General features: G+C 39.5%; 1 protein-coding gene and 1 pseudogene across 1 annotated transcript in view; one reads left to right on the top strand and one right to left on the bottom strand.

Annotated features, from left to right (window-relative positions):
• OCA2 (OCA2 melanosomal transmembrane protein) overlaps positions 1-17,807 on the bottom strand; it is a 258,996-nt gene that overhangs the window by 188,491 nt on the left and 52,698 nt on the right. The window lies entirely within an intron of this gene.
• Positions 5,402-5,968, top strand: LOC130859556 (60S ribosomal protein L12-like; annotated as a pseudogene).

Here is a 17,807-nt window from a genome sequence, read left to right as displayed (position 1 = left end):
TACATAAAGATCAAGGGATCAATTCAAGAAAAAGAGATAACAATTTTAAATATATAAGCACCCAATAAAGGAGCACCTCAATACATAAGGCAAATGCTAACAACTATGAAAGACAAAATTGACAGTAACACAATCATAGTGGGGGACTTTAACACCCCACTTACACCAATGGACAGATCATCCACACAGAAAATTAATAAGGAAACACAAGCTTTAAATGACACGATAAACCAGCTTGATTTCAGAGATATCTATAGGACATGACATCCAAAAACAGCAGATTACACGTTCTTCTCAAGTGCACATGCAACATTTTTCAGGATAGATCACATTTTAGGTCACAAGTCAAGCCTTGGTAAATTTAAGAAAATTTAAATCATATCAAGCATCTTCTCCAAACACAAACCTATGAGATTAGAAATCAATTACAGGGGGAAAAAACTGCAAAAAACACAAACACATGGAGGCTAAACAATACATTGCTAAATAACCAAGAGATCACTGAAGAAATCAAAGAGGAAATCAAAAAATATCTAGAGACAAATGACAATGAGAACAAGGCTGCAGATACAGAGAATGGACTGGAGAACTCGAGGTATGGGAGGGGGCAGGGGGTGAAGGGGAAACTGAGATGAAGCGAGAGAGTAGCACAGACATATATATACTACCAACTGTAAAACAGTCAGTGGGAAGTTGTTGTATAACAAAGGGAGTCCAACTCGAGGATGCAAGATGCCTTAGAGGACTGGGGTAGGGAGGGTGGGGGGGACTCGAGGGGGGGGAGTCAAGGAAGGGAGGGAATATGGGGATATGTGTATAAAAACAGATGATTGAACCTGGTGTACCCCCCCCAAAAAAAATAAAAAATAAAAAAAATAAAAAAATAAAAATAAAAAAAGTAAACAAATAAAATAAAATAAAATAAAACCAGAAAAAAAAAAAACACACAATGATCCAAAACCTATGGGATGCAGCAAAAGCAGTTCTAAGAGGGAAGTTTAGAGTAACACAATCCTACCTCAAGAAACAAGAAAAATCCCAAATAAACAATCTAACCTTACACCTCAAGAAACTAGAGAAAGAAGAGCAAACAAAACCCAAAGTTAGTAGATGGAGAGAAATCATAAAGATAAGAGCAAAAATAAATGAAATAGAAACAAAACAAATAATAGCACAAATCAATAAAACTAAAAGCTGGTTCTTTGAGAAGGTAAATAAAATTGATAAACCTCTAGCAAGACTCATCAAGAAAAAGAGGGAGGGGACTCAAATCCATAAAATTAGAAAGGAAACAGGAGAAGTTACAATGGACACAGCAGAAATTAAAAAAAAAAACACCATAAGAGACTACTACAAGCAACTATATGCCAGTAAAATGGACAACCTGGATGAAATGGATAGATTCTTAGAAACATACAAATTTCCAAGACTGAATGAGGAAGAAATAGGAAATATGAACAGACCAATCACGAGTAATGAAATTGAAACTGTGGTTAAACATCTTCCAACAAACAGAAGTCCAGGACCAGATGGATTCACAGGTGAATTTTATCAAACCTTCAGAGAAGAGCTAACATCCATCCTCCTCAAGCTCTTCCAAAAAATTGCATAGGAAGGAACACTCCCAAACTCATTTTATGAGGCCACCATCACCCTGATACTAAAACCAGACAAAGATACCACAAAAAAAGAAAATTAGAGACCAATATCTCTGATGAATCTAGATGCAAAAATCCTCAACAAAATGCTAGCCAACAGAATCCAACAACACATTAAAAGGGCCATACACCATGATCAAGCGGGGTTTATCCCTGGAATGCAAAGATTCTTCAGTATAAGCAAATCCATCAATGTGATACGCTACATTAACAAATTGAAGGATAAAAACCACATGATCATCTCAATAGATGCACAAAAAGCTTTTGACAAAATTCAACACCCATTTATGATAAAAACTCTCCAGATGATGGGCACAGAGGGAACCCATCTCAGCATAATAAAGTCAGTATATGACAAACCCCCAGCAAACATCATTCTCAATGGTGAAAAACTGGAAGCATTTCCTCTAAGATCAGGAACAAGACAAGGATGTCCACTCTCACCACTACTATTCAACATAGTCTTGGAAGTCTTTACCACAGCAATCAGAGAAGAAAAAGAAATAAAAGCTATCTAAATTGGAAAAGATCAAGTAAAACTGTCACTATTTGTAGATGACATGATACTATACATAGAAAATTCTAAAGATGTCACCAGAAAGCTACTTGAGCTAATCAGTAGATTTGGTAAAATTTCAGGATACAAAATTAACACACAGAAATCTCTTGCATTTCTATACACTAATAATGAAAGATCAGAAAGAGAAATTAAGGAAATAATCCCATTCACCATTGCAACAAAAAGAATAAAATACCTAGGAATAAACCTAACTAAGGAGGTAAAAGGCCTGTACTCAGAAAACTATAAAACACTAATGAAAGAAATCAAAGACGACACAAACAGATGGAGAGACATACCATGTTCTTGGACTGGAAAAATCAACATTGTAAAAATGACTATACTACCAAAAGCAATTTACAGATTCAATGCAATCCTGATCAAATCACTAATGGCATTTTTCACAGAACTAGAACAAGAAATTTTACGATTTGTATGGAAACGCAAAAGACCCCAAATAGCCAAAGCAATCTTGAGAAGGAAAGATAGAGTTGGTGGATTCAGGTTTCCTGACTTCAAACTATACTACAAGGCTACAGTGATTAAGACAGTATGGTACTGGCACAAACACAGAAATATAGATCAATGGAACAGGATAGAAAGCCCAGAGATAAACTATGGTCAACTCATCTATGACAAAGGAGGCAAGGTTATACAATGGAGAAAAGGCAGCCTGTTCAATGAGTGGTGCTGGGAAAACTGGACAGCTACATGTAAATGAATGAAATTAGAACATTCCATAACACCATACACAAAAATAAACTCAAAATGGATTAAAGACCTAAATGTAAGGCCAGACACTATAAAACTCTTAGAGGAAAACATAGGATGAACACTCTTCAATGTAAATCACAGCAAGATCTTTTTTGATTGAACCCCTAGAGTAATGGAAATAAAAACAAAAATGAAACTTCAAAGCTTCTGCACAGCAAAGGAAATTATAAGCAAGGTGAAAAGACAACCCTCAGAATGGAGGAAAATATTTGCAAATGAATCAACAGACAAAGGATTAATCTCCAAACTGTGTAAACTGCTCATCCAGCTCAATATCAAAAAAACAAACAATCCAACCAAAAAATGGGCAGAAGACCTAAACAGGCATTTCTCCAAAGAAGACATACGGATAGCCAAGAGACACATGAAAAGCTGCTCAACATCACTAATTATCAGAGAGATGCAAATCAAAACTACAATGGTTAGAATGGGCCTCATCAGAAAATCTACACACAGTAAATGCTGGAGAGGGTGTGGACAAAAGGGAATGCTCTTGCACTGTTATTGGGAATGTAAATTGATACAGCCACTGCGGAGAACAGTATGGAGGTTCCTTGAAAAACTAAAAATAGAATTACCATATGACCCAGCAATCCCACTACTGGGTGTACACCCAGAGAACACCTTAATTCAAAAAGGAATATGCACTCCAATGTTCATTGCAGCACTATTTACAATAGCCAGGACATGGAAGCAACCTAAATGTCCATCAACAGATGAATGGATAAAAAATATGTGGTACATATATACAATGGAGTATTACTCAGCTGTAAAAAGCAATGAAACTGGGACATTTGTAGAGACATGGATGGACCTAGAGACTGTCATACAGAGTGAAGTGAATGAGAAAGAGAAAAACAAATATCATATATTAACACATATATGCAGAATATAGAAAAATGGTACAAATCAGCTGGTTTCCAAGGCAGAAATAGAGACACAGATATAGAGAACAAACATATGGACACCAAGTGGAGAAAGTGGCGAGGGTGGGAGGAGGGGATCAATTGGGAGATTGGGACTGCCATATATAAGTTACTAATAAAAAAAACAAAATTGTACACTCTAAATATATGCAGTTTATTGTCTGATAATTTTATCTCAATAAATGTTCTTAAAAACAAAACAAAACAAAAAAATTTTCCTTTATGTCTGAATACAAATAACAAGAAGGAAGAAACATCAGATATGGCTCATATTTTAAAGACTCTATTGGATATAGCTATATCCTGTTTCTATAATTTAGGTCCACATAAGCCAAAATGAATGTTCTCAAGTATCATTCTCCTCTTATGTGTAATACAGATATCTGAAAAGACACATCAGTCACTAGATTATTTGTATGTAAGCCCTCTATTGCAGCTTCTAGAATGAGAATGAGCTGACCTAAATAATTATTTGGAGGTGACTTTCATTGATAGCTCTGAAACTCCAAGGCATGTCTAGGGAAATCCACAGGCCATCATTTGGATTGACCAGAATGGCTAGGAATTCCCAGTTTTGCCCTGAGGATCAGGATTGGATGTCTCCTTAGCTGGCTTTACTTTTATGTGAACCTTGTGAAAGAACCTCAGCCTAGAGGCTGCTGGCCACCCCTGCAGATCTTCTGCCTGCTCCTCATGGTCTGGAAGGAAGTCAACAAGGCTTGGTGGCACTAGTTCTGGGACAAGGCAGTGCAAAGATCAGCCCAGCTTTGTATAGTGGGTCTGTGTGCATGTTCTAGTTGTCTAGGCAATGTTAGGAGGTGGAGTCACACAGCAGGGAGACTACAGACCTGCAGGCTCCTGGGGCTAGAGATAATGGGTAGAGATATACAATGGACCTTCTAAGGTACCCAGGGGAGAATGGAGTGAGAATCCTCGGGAAATTAAAATATTCAAAATCAGTCAGGGAATTGAAAAAGCCACACACAGCACCAAGCAAGATAAATGCTTATTAAAGCCCTAAGAAGTGCTTAAGTATTCATCTCATGCTGTTCCCTATACTCAGAGCATGCCTAGCTAATTAGTGAAGGACTGCCTCAGCACAGAGCTGACCTACAAAAAATGGGCAAAGAAATACAAGAAATTAGGAATATGGTGTATAAAAGCAATGAAAATATCAACAAAGAGAGAAATTATCAAAAACAACCAAGTAGAAATTCTGGAGCTGAAATGTACAATAAATGAATTGAAAAAAAACATTAGAGGCATTCAACTGTAGGTTTTAGCAGGTAAAAGAAAGAATCCACAAACTTGAGGACAGTATAAATGTAATTAATGAGTCTGAGGAGCAGAATAAAAGTGAATGGAACCTAAGGAACCTACATAACATCATCAAGTGGACAATACAAGCATTATGGGAGTCCCAGAGTACAAGGGAGAGAAAGGTCCAGAAAAAAATTTTTGAAGAAATAACAGTTGAGCTTTCAGCTCAGAGGAGGCCAAGGTGCAATTTTCTTTGGTCATCCCGAATCTGGGTTCATCCGACACCAGCCGCCTCCACCATAATGCCTAAGTTCAACCCCAATGAGATCAAAGTCATGTTCCTGAGATGCACCAATGGGGAAATCAGTGCTATGTCTTCCCTGGCCCCCAAGATTTGCCCCCTGGGACTGTCTCCAAAAAAAGGTTGGTGATGACATCACCAAGGCAACTGATGACTGGAAGGGTCTGAGGATTACAGTGAAACTGACCATTCAGAACAAACAGGCCCAATTGAGGTGGTACCTTCTGCTTCTGCCCTGATCATCAAAGCCCTCAAGGAGGGCAAGAGACAGAAAGCAGAAAAACTTTATGCACAGTGGAAACATCACTTTTGATGAGATTGTCAACATTGTCCAACAGATGTGGCATCAGTCTTTAGTTAGAGAACACCTGGAATCATTAAAAAGATCCTGGGGACCCCCCAGTCTGTGGGCTGCAATGTTGGTGGCTGCCACCCTCATGACATCATAGATGACATCAACAGTGGCATGGTGGGGTGCTCAGCTAGTTAAGAACTGCAAAGAAAAATATTAAAGGATTATTTGACAACAACAACAACAACAAAAAATAACAGTTGGAAAATTCCCAATTTAATAAAAGACATGAATCTACAAATCCAAGATGCTCAATGAACTCCAAGTAGGATAAATCCAAGAAACCCACACTAAGACACATGATAATCACATTGTTGAAAGACAGACTCCTGAAAACAGCAAGATCATCATGTACAAGGGATCGTCAATAAGATTATAACTTGAATTCTCAGCAGAAACCTTAAAGAACAGAAGGCAATATATATGGATGATATATTTGAAGTCCTAAAAGAGAAAAAAAACAAAAAACTGTTAGCCAGAATTCTATACTCAGCAAAACTATTCTTCCAAAAGAGAGAGAAATTAAGACATCCTCAGATAAACAAAATCTGAATAATTCACTACCAGTAGACCTGGCCTACAAGAAATGCTAAAGGGAGTCCCTTGGGTTGAAGTAAGAGGACACTAGAGAGTAATTTAAAGCCATGTGAATGTATAAAGATCTCTTGTAAAGGTGAACACATGGGAAAATATAAAAATCAGTATTATTATAACTTTGGCTTGTAACTCTACTTTTTATTTTCTATAGCATTTAAAAGACATGTATAAAAATAATTATAAATCTATGTTGATGGGTACACACTGTACAAAGATGCAATTTGTGATGTCAATAAATAAATCAAAATAAAATAAATAATAAATAAAAACTAAACTATACAGTAGAGTTTTTATATGCAATTGAAGTTAAGTTGGTATCAATGCAAATTAGATTGTCATAACTTTAGAATGTTGTGTCTAATTGCCATGGTAAACACAAAGATTATACATATAATAAAATATATACAAAAAGAAATGAGAAGTGAATCAAAATATATCACCACAAAAAAATGACCTAAACAAAAAAGAGGGCAATAATGGAAAAAGGCAGTAATGGAAGAAATGAAAGACAAAAAAAATGGCAAAAGTAATTTTTTGTATCAGTGATAACCTTAAATGTATATAGACTAAACTCTTCAATCGAAAGACATAGATTGGCAGAGGGATTTTTAAAAACATGATTCAACTATATGTTGTCTACAAGAGACTCATTTTAAATCTTAAGACATAAATAGGTTGAAAATGAAAGGGTGAAAAAGAAGTATTCCATGAAAAAGAAATCTGGGGTGGCTACACTAATATTAGAAAAAATATACTTAAAGACAAAAACTGTTACAAGAGACAAAAGATGAACAATATAAAGTGATAAAAGGGTCAATTTGCCAAGAAGTTATAATAATTATAAACAATATGCACCAAATATCAGACTTCCAAAATATATGAAGCAAACATTGACAGAATTCAAGGGATAAATCACTCTACAATAGTGGTTGGATACTTCAATACCCCACTTTCAATAATGGATAGAAACCAGACAGAAGGTACATAAGGAAATAAAGGGCTTATGCATTACTATAAACCAATTAGGCCTAAAAGACATATATGTGACACTACACCCAACAACAGCAGAATACACATTTCTTTCAAGAGCACATGGAATGCTGTCCAGGAGAGACTATGAGTTATGCCACAAAACAAGTTTTTTTTTTTTAATTTTTAAAGATTGAAATCATGCAAAGAATCATTTCCAATTACTATGGAATTAACTGGAAATCAATAACAGAAAGGAAACTGGAAAATTTACAAATATATAAAAATTAACCGATGAGTTAAACAACAAATGAGTTAAAGAAGAAATCAAAACAAAAATTAGAAAATATCTGCTATGAGCTGAGTTGTGTCCACCCTATGCATACAAATTCATATGTTGAAGACTTAACCTCTACTACTTCATCATATGACTGCTTTGAGATGTGTTTAAATAGATGATTAAATTAAATGAGGCTGTTAGTTGGATCCTAATCCAATTTGACCAGTGTCCTTATAAGAAGAGGAAATTTGAACACAGAGAGACACCAGAGGTTTACATGCACAGAGGGATGACCATGTGAAGAGGCAGTAATAGGGCAGTCGTCTGAAAGTCAAGGGAAGAGGTAGGTAACCAACACTGCCAGCTCCTTGATGTTGGACTTATAGACTCCAGAACTGTAAGGAAATAAAGTTCTGTTGTTTAAAGCACCCAGTCTGTGGTATTTTGTTACAGCAGCCCTAGCAAACTAATACAATACCCTGAGACAACTGACAGTGAAAACAAAATGTACCAAAATTTATGCAATGTACCAAAAGCAGTACTAAGAGGAACATTTATAGCTGTAAATGTTTATATTAAACCCCTCCAAAAAAAATCTCAAATCAAAAATATGTGTAAGGATTTAACAAAATGGTTGAATATGAATGAATATTACTAATTACACACACAAAAAGCATAATGGTGTATCCAAAAGCTTGGTGTGAACTTTACTGAGACTTACAGGAACAATTTTAGAATTTATTTGAAGGTAAGAAAATCAGATGTATTTAAGGCCTAATTTGAATTGTTCTAGGTTTAGCAGTGTGATTTTTGAAGTTTATAATTCAACAAGATAGATTTGGGGACTTCCCTGGTGGTCCAGTGGCTAAGACTTCATGCTCCCAATGCAGGGGCTGGAATTTAATCCCTGGTCAGGGAACTAGATCCTGTATGCCACAACTAAGAGTTTTCATGTCACTACTAAATATCCCACATGCTGCAACTGAAGATCCCATGTGCCAACTAAGACCCAGCACAGCCAATAAATAAATAAATATTTTTTTAAAAAAGGAGTTGGGGTGGTTGGGTGGTAACTGAGCCCACTTGGGTGTATGAAGTAGATATGTCAGTAACAAAGCCAAACACACATGGGTGTTCTTAGCCAGCTTGCTGCAGGATCTGTGATTGCCCAGTAAATGTCAAAAAATATCACAGTAAAAAAAACTGGTAAAAAAAAAAAAAAAAAAAAAAAAAGACTGATACCCATTTTTCCCAGGATTTACACACAAGGAGTAAAATAGAATAGTCAATCCTTAGGCTAAGTAATTCCTCAGGCATAAAAGATGCAATCCTTTCTTTTCAAAGCAAATTATTGGCACAAGAAGGACTGCTGTTTAGAGGATCACTGCATTATAATAAAGAAGTTTTCAAATTTCAACCCAACAAGCAATGAAATCAGTATTGGAAAGGTAGTTTTCAATCAGAAAAAAATCTGTGGGAGGAAATCAGACTAACATTCACTCCAGGTAGCTGGAAAACCCAGAAAATTAATCATTAACATTGGATAGGCTTATGACTGGGCTGGTTATTGAAAAGAGAAATCATTTTTATCACACAAAAAACCCCAAAAGTATACTTCTCCAAAAACAAACCAGATGGGCTTATGTGTTTTCATGGAAGATGATTCAAGACTCCCCATATTAATGAAAGGTATACAACCCCTAGGTAAAAAGCTATAATCATTCCTGATAGTCATCCTTTCCCAGAGAGACTAACTTGAGTTCAAGGATAGAAAACATTCAGCATTGTCAATAGGAATACGGATGGGTTCAAATTGCAATAATATGTTACTGTATGAAACCTAAGGTCATTACTATTTTGATGGGGTAAACAGTTCTTTGAAAGATCATTCTACAATTTTTGTCAATATTTTTCATATCACATGTATGTATGCATACCACTTTCTCAGCAGTGATGTCCCATATAAGGGAAGTCTATTTTTTAAAAATTGTTCTAACCAATCTCTAATTTGAAATCAATAAAATATTCAAGCATGAATGAAGCTGATGGCAGATTTGGTCCCTATCTCTTATTTCTAGGTAGACTCTGTCAGCAGCACATTTTTGTATGTTTCTTGAGCTCTTCTTGGAGAAAACTGCCTGGGTAGAGATACTTGTTATGGTGGCCTGGTGTGGACACATGGACTGGAGATTTAGCACAGAGAATTATGCACTGCACCAGGTTCCTCTGCAGACCACAGTTCTCTTCCCTTTTTACTACATGCATGTGAATAAGTCCAGGCTTTGGAGGGTTTTCTGTCTACTTGTTCTATCAATTAATGAGAGAGAGTCCTGAAATCTCCAACCATGGTTTTAGGTTTGTCTGTTTCTTTTTGTGTTCTATCAGTTTTTGCTTCGTGTATTTTGAAGCTATGCTATTAATCCATAAACATTGAGAATTATGCCCCTTTGATAAACTGACCCCTTTATGACAGTCTTCTTTATCCCTCATATTCTTTGTTCTGTAAACTACTTTTTCTGATATTAATGTAGCCACTTTCCACTTTTCTTGTATCCATTTTAGCATTGTATGTCTTTTTCCATCTTTCTACCTTTAACCTATCTGTGTTTTTATATTTAAAGCATTATAGTATGCTTATGTTTGTTTTGGTTTTTGTGAATCTATTGTATGTTTTTGATTTGTAGTTGCCCTGTTTTTCAAGTTATGTTAACATCTTCCTATATTAACTTGCTATAGGCTGAAAGTCATATAGGCTCAAACACACTCTAGAAAAAAAAAATCTGCCTTTTCCTACTCTCCTCCCCCACATGGTATGATTTTGCTGTCCTCTTTTGCATCTTCACGCCCATGCTTTTGCTGTCCTTTGTGGTTATTATTGCTTTCACAGAAATTTTTTGATATTTTTTAATGTGTACTGGCTTATTTATTTACTTTCCAATTGTGATTTTCTCTTTCCTATAGATTCTTACTTCTGTTCTATTTAGAGGAGAACTTTCAATATTTCCTTTAGGATAGGTTTAGTATTGCTGTATTCTTTTAGTTTTTGCTTGTCTGAGAAATGCTCTCTCTCTCCTTCCATTCTAAATGATATTCTTGCTGGGTAGAATATCCTACATTGCAGATTTTTCCCTTTCAGGATGTTGAATATATCTTGCCACTCCCTTCTGGCCTGCAGTGTTTCTGTAGAGAAATCAGCTGATAGCCTTATGGGGGTTCCCTTGTAATTAACTCTTTGTTTTTGTCTTGCTGCCTTTAGAATCCTCTCTTTAACTTTCTTTCCATTTTTATTATAATATGTCCTGGTGCAGGTGTGTTTGTGTTCATCTTGTTTGGGACTCTGTGCTTTCTGTTTCTGAATATCTGTTTCCTTCTTTAGTTTTGGGAAGTTTTCAGCCATAATTTCTTCAAATACATTTTCAATCTCCTTTTCTCTTTCTTTTCCTTCTGGGTTACCTAGTAAGCATAGATTGGCATGCTTTACATTGTCCCATAGGTCTCTTGTATTGCTTTCATTTTCTTCTTCATTTAGTTTTCTGTCTGGGGTTCTGATTGGGTGATTTGCATTGTTCCATCTTCCAGGTCACTTATTCGTTCTTCTGCATTATTCATTCTGCTAGTCATAGCCTTTAGTTCAGCTTTCATCTCTTCAAATGAATTCTCTAATTTTTCTTGGCTCCTCTTCTAGTTTCTAGTTCCTTTCTACAGTAATCTGGATTTCTGTCCATAGCCTTCTTAATTCCTTCAGTATTTTCATTACCTCCTTTTCGAACTTGGTGTCTGTTAGACTGAGGAGGTCTGTTTCATTGTTTGTTCTTTCAGGGAAATGCTCTCATCTTTTAATTGGGAGTGGTTCTTCTGCTTCATTTTACTTATATTTCTTTTGCTATATAAGTTTAGAAGAAACAATTATCTACTGTAGCCTTGGAGGGCTATTTTTATGTGGGAGTGTCCCTGTGTAGCCTGTGTGGGTTTAATATTTTTTGGTGCAAGGGCTGTTTTTACTGTGGATGCCTGCTGCCTCTTTCCTCACTGTGCGCTGGCCATTATCCCCTTGATAGGAGGTGTGACTGATGTTGTGGTGACCAGAGCCTGCACAGGATAGTGAGTGGGGCCTCCTCATTGCTCTGTGGCTGTTACTGCCCTCTCAGGGGCAAGGTCTGCTCCCTAGTTGTTGGAGTAGAAGCCCCCAGATCTGTTTCTGAGCTGTGTTTCTGATCTGAAGTGCAAGGTAGGTAGGATTGGAGCACTCCCACTGGGAGAGGGGTCACTGAGAATTCCTCTGCTGGAGATGTTCACCTGTGAGTGTGCTCTATTGTGTCACCTTTCACCCATTGTGCAGGCTAACAAAGTACACTGTTGTTGGCACTGCCCTTGGCCCCACCTCAATGGTGGGAATGCCAATAATTAGCCCTGCTGCCTCCAGGCATTGTTTTCATCAGGACATCAGCACAGACCCACTGAAGTCAGGTCCCAGGACAGCAGTAAGCATGCACCTTGACCCACTGTGGGAGCTATGGAGGCAGCTCTGACCTTGGCTGGGCCCAGCCCCCATATGTACATGCCCACAAAGCCCACAGCTGCTGAGGCCAGACCCATCCCAGACTCAGGAGCACCTGTTGCCTATTCAGATGTTCCACAGGCACTGAATTTACAAAACCAGCAGCTGAGGTGTAAACCTGTGGTTCACACAGCCACAGGAGAGATTTCAGCTCTGCTTCCTAAGTCACACAGTCCCTGGGGCTCAGATATGGTTTCAGCCCCACCTCTGTGGGTGGGCAATCCACCAGCATTTGTTCCTGGTGCTGCCAAGGCATTGGCCAGGGCTCACAAGCCTACACAGGCAGGAGCCTCTCCAGAAGCCCAAAGAGACAGGGGCAAAGAGTGTGGGGAAAGAGGCTGCCATGGCAGCCACGCCTCTCCCTTGTACACCACTTATCAATGGTTCTTAGCTTCTATCGCAGACTGGGCTTCTTCTGTGAACACTCCTGGCTGTGGCGCCCCACACTCCAGCCCCTTCAGGCTGTCTCCACACAGCCAATAGCTGTCCCCCTTCTGGGTTTCTAAACCTCATGTTCTAGCACCCAGCCTTTGCCTGGACTGATGGAGGAGTCTATCAGGCTGGGGCTCACAGGGCGGCTGCACAGAGCTTCTGTGTAGGTCTCTCTCTTTCCTGCCTGCCACAAGCCAGTTGGTGCACTCTCCCCTGAGCCTCTGAAGCTCCTCTTCTGTCCCTGCAGACCTCCCTGCCTGTGATGGGACTTTCAGCATTCAGGAGCCTCTCCTTTCCTTCAGCTCCCTCCCAGGGTGCAGTCCCATCCCACTTTCTCTTTTTTTCCCTTCTGTCCTACCGGTTATGTAGAGATCTTTCTCATCCTTTCAGGTGTTCGAGGTCTTCTGCTTGTGTTCAGTAGCTCTTCTGTGAGAATTGTTCCATTTGTTGATATATTCTTGATGTTTTTGTGGGAATAGGTGAGTTCTACATCCTATACTCTGCCATCTTGCTTCCTCCCCAAAAGTGGGTTCCATTATAGATAGCATATAGTTTTTATCCAATCTGACAGTCTGCCTTTTAACTGGAAATTCAATCCATTCACATATAATGTGATTATTGATATACTTAGGTTTAAATCTACCACCTTGCTACTTATTTTCTATTTGTCCTTCTCTCCCTTATTCTCTGTTTCCTCTTTTTCTGCCTCACTTTGCAGTAATTATTTCATATGATTTCATTTTATCCACTTTGTTGGCTGGCTTATTAGTTATAATTCTTTTTTGTTATTTTATTTGCTGCTTTAGGGTTTAAAATGTACATCTTTAGTTTTTTACAATCTAACTTACAATGATATTATACCTGTCCACATATAACATACAATAGTATATACACACACACAGGCACACACCTCTATAGTAAACAGTGGTACACTTAGAATGTAAGCATCTCTTTGTAGGAAACTTTCCTCTGAGGGAAATCCCTTTTGTCTCATCACTTTAGCAAAGCTATGTGGTAACTAACCTTAAACCAGGTGTCCCCATGCTCTACTCATCTCCAGCCCAAGCATACCTTGTAAATCTCTTGATCACACAACACCTTGCCTAACCTGTTGTTTCTATCCATAGGTCAAAGAAGTTGATGAAAAATAAGTAATGAACAGATGCCCAGATCTCTGCCCTAGCTTCCCCTTCAATAATCTCACAAGCAAACTGTGTGAACAAGATAGTATCTAAAAAAAGATCACAAGGAATCAACAAGCTTACACACAGTGGGAGATGGCAAGGAGTCTGATCCCCATCTCAATTATTAACTGAGATCACCTCCCCTTTTCCCTTTAAAACCTTTCATGGCCAAGCAGAATCTTCAGACTTGGTTTGGGGATACAATTCTGCCTTCTCCCTAGATTGCTGGCTTTCTGATTAAAGCAACATTTTTCATTTTTACCAACACTTGCCACTTGCGTATTGATTTTCAAGCAGCAAACAGCTGGACCTGACTTTAGTAAAAGAATAATCTGCTTCCCTTTCTTCCCAACCTTTGTGCTATTGCTGTCATACTTTTACATCTGTTATACAACCCACACTGCATTTTTATTATTTTTGTTTAAACAATAAATTATCTTTGAAAGATAATAAAAAGAAGCATATATTTACTAAAGCTGTTTGCATTCCTGGTGCTCTTCATTCCTTTGTGCAGATTAGTTTTCCTCCAAGGGAGTTGGAACTCACCCTCCTTCTGCCCTTGGCTATACCTTACACTCACCTCTGTTGCATCATGTAACTCAACACGTGCAGCTACATGCTTATATATCTTGCCCCTCGACTAGACCATGAGCCCAATGCCCAGCACAGAACCTGGTACATAGCCCAGAAAATGCCAGAACTACTTGGATCTAGGCTTCCAGAATTTCCCTCCAACAAATATTTCTTAGTTGTCAATCACAATTTCCTCCAAACTCATATATATGAGTTTCTGGCACAGAATCTTGTGCTACCATCACTCTTAAGAGACCTAAGACATACAAGCAATGTCAGATTGAGTGATATTGAATATTCATTCTCTAGGAGGAAAGAAACATGCATAATCGAGCAGAACAAAACAACTGCTTCTTCATGCATATGTCTGTTGTTCTGTAAAAATGGAAAATATCAAAACACATACTTCATGATGTCATTATCATGCGTAGGAATGAAAATCCTAAAGATGTCGGCAACTGAGGGATCAGTCCTGCTCCAGCCTCAGCCAGGGAAGGTGGGCTAGGTGTAAAGATCAGGGTGCCACTGGGGGCTCCAAAAGGTACAGATCAAGCAAGCAGACCTGCAGCCTGGCTGACAGTAACAACACTCCCACAGAACTAGAGCATCAATGTGAAGTGGGCAACATGACTAGGCCGGGACATGAGCATGGTCCCTGGACTCCCAGGCTGGCAGATGGCTGGGATGTGATGGACTACACTGAGGGGGCACCAGGCACTCCTCTGCAGAGTGCCCATGAGAACACCCAGGTGCTAGGCCAATGGCTCTGGGAGCAGGCCTTCTTAGCCCTTGCTGGGAGAGCCCTGGAAATTCTTATATTTAAAGAACCCAGTCCCAATATCCCAATGTAATAGCAAAACTTCACCAAAGAAAAAACACTGAATTATTTGGCTTTGTTGATGATTTTCAAATTGGTAGACATTTCACATACTTTAATTTTTAAGTATAGACACACAGAATGAATGGAAAGATTGGACCAGATAGAAAATTATAAATGGGTGATGGTGCAGTTGCTCCACAAATAGATCAGAGTGGAATTTCACTCCTAACCTAGGTCACAGTGGTTGTTTGGATTTTTTTTTTTTACAAAGAACCCTATTTCTTGAGTGTCTTTTGTTTATTGTGTTATGTTGACATCAGAAATCATGTCATGCACACTGCCAGCTATGAATATGCTTATGCTGACAGTAGCCCCAACTTCTATTGTAAAGGAATTAGAAGCCTATCCAGTCTGACTTCCTTTGCTTCTTGGCTTAATAAATGCATATGTAGAAAGACAGGGTGGTAAGATTTTGTAGGGGAGCAAAACTTGCCACCCCAAAATGTCTCTTTGGCATGTGGATTATTTTGAGGGGAAGACAATCAAAGACCAAAAGACTCTGGAAGAAACTTTGACCTTCTCTCAACTGCCTAAAAAATATTCAGATGGAGACCCTGGTCCTGGAATAGAGCTATTACCAGAGATAACTGCAAGGAATATGGGCTAGGTGTGGTAGGGAAAGCTCAACCTAGAGATTAGAATCCACTCCCTGTCCCACTGTCTCTGTAAGGCCCAGCAGACTTCTGTTTACCAAACATTTGCTTTTCCTCTTTATGTGAATTGCCTTCTTCTCCTTTGAAGTCCCAAACCCCTGCCCCCCAAATCCTTTTTTATTTTTAGCTGAGGATGGTATTTAAGGTGAGGTCTTCACCCATTTTGGTAAGCTACTCAGTTTTCCTGGTCTCTCCCATGTATACAGGTATAGCAGAGCATGAAGGACATTAAAAGATAACAGTCTGTACAAAATTCACCTCCCTGTTTAAAAGCTGACAGAATTGTCCTCTCTCTGAAGATGTCTGAAAGCCTGCACTGTCCAGTAGCACCCAGGTTCCTCCCTGTTCCCACAGAGAGTGTAGGAAAGAGGAGGGGAGAGTCTGGCCCAGGGACACCCCAAGGACTTGAGTTCCAGGGTTACCGGAGCACATGGACTTGGGCTTAAGCAGTGGAGAGACAAAGCTAGTCTGCATTTGGAGAACGTTCAGGCAGCTATGGAGAGAATGGGTCAAGTCCCATAGCCTTTCCTACAAATCAAGCTGGGGACCAGTCTCAGTGAAAGACTTCCTGTCCCAGGAGTCATTTCCTGCTTATACACAACTGTTAGAAGTGATGCTGAAACCAAACTAATGACTTGACTCCTTGAAATTATGGAAAAGTACATTTGTGTAGATTTGCAGCAGTTTACACTGCCTTAATTTGCTACTAGTGAGTACAGACACGAACAAGCCCAGGGGCCAACACAGGCTTCCATCCTCTACTGATGACACTTCCCTGTCCCAAACCTCCACCAAAAGTCAGACAGCCACCACCGCCAGGCAGTGGCAGCCTTTTGTGCTTGTTGCCACCATATATGTCCCTGGGCAATTCTTGTCATGCCACTTTCCATGTTGAATGGAAAGTGAAGGAAAGAGGGAATCCAGGCAGCCCTGCCACAGAGGGAAGTGTGGGAGCCATGGGTGATAAGCTCAGAGTTAGAGGCAAAACCTGAACTGTTCCAAGTCCAGCCCCTCACTGAAGACAGAGAGGTGAGAAGACCCACCAGCTTCACCTGGCATCACACTAACTGAGACACAGACTCACAGGCATTCAAGACTGGTGACCCAAATTCTCCCTCTGAAGTAGAAGTTGGGCCATGTGCTGGGGGAGAGGAAGACCAATGAGAGTGGGAAAGGTTTGGGATAGCTGCCATGGGTCATAAAACTGAGAGGGGACAGAATCGACCCCTGAATGGACTGCTGCTGGGAACCTTGGGGCTGGAAGTTTGTGAGGGTCTCTGCCAGAGCACCCAGCCCCTGAGGGCTGGAGTGGGGGAGCCAGTGCTGAGGTGCTACTGGAGGAGCAGTGAATGCACAGTGGGAGAGAGGCAAAGGACGCAGCCTGGGGCATATGATGGAGGAGGAGGGAAGTGCTTCAAGGCACCAGCAGGAAGAGGGGGTGTGTGGGAGGAGGCTGAGGAGCTGGATGAGCTCAAGATGTGCTGGGCATAAGAGGATATGAACACCAGAAGTGGAGGACCTGAAGCTTTCACAGCCTGAACAGCTCTGGAGCAGACATGAGCAGAGACAGTCACAGGTGTAAGCCATCGACACTACACATGGAGAAAAGCTGCTAGGGGCAAGGAGGCAGAGGAACTGCAGAGCTGAGAGGTTGGAGTGGAGCTCATAAGAGAATGACTCATAAGAATGATCGTGACTGGAGGAGAAAGGAGAATAATGACTCAAGTGTCAAAATCCCCACAGGGTTGCAGAGTGACTGGAACACTGTGATGCCAGCAAGAAAGAGGATGCTAATGAGCCCTTAGATAACCCAACACCACCACAATAAAGTCAATTCAGACGAGAAGCATC

The sequence above is a fragment of the Hippopotamus amphibius genome, chromosome 8, assembly GCF_030028045.1.
Source record: "Hippopotamus amphibius kiboko isolate mHipAmp2 chromosome 8, mHipAmp2.hap2, whole genome shotgun sequence".
In the NCBI taxonomy this organism is placed as follows: Eukaryota; Metazoa; Chordata; class Mammalia; order Artiodactyla; family Hippopotamidae; genus Hippopotamus; species Hippopotamus amphibius.
Note: the sequence above shows the minus strand (reverse complement) of the source record. Positions and strands in the feature narration are given on the sequence as shown.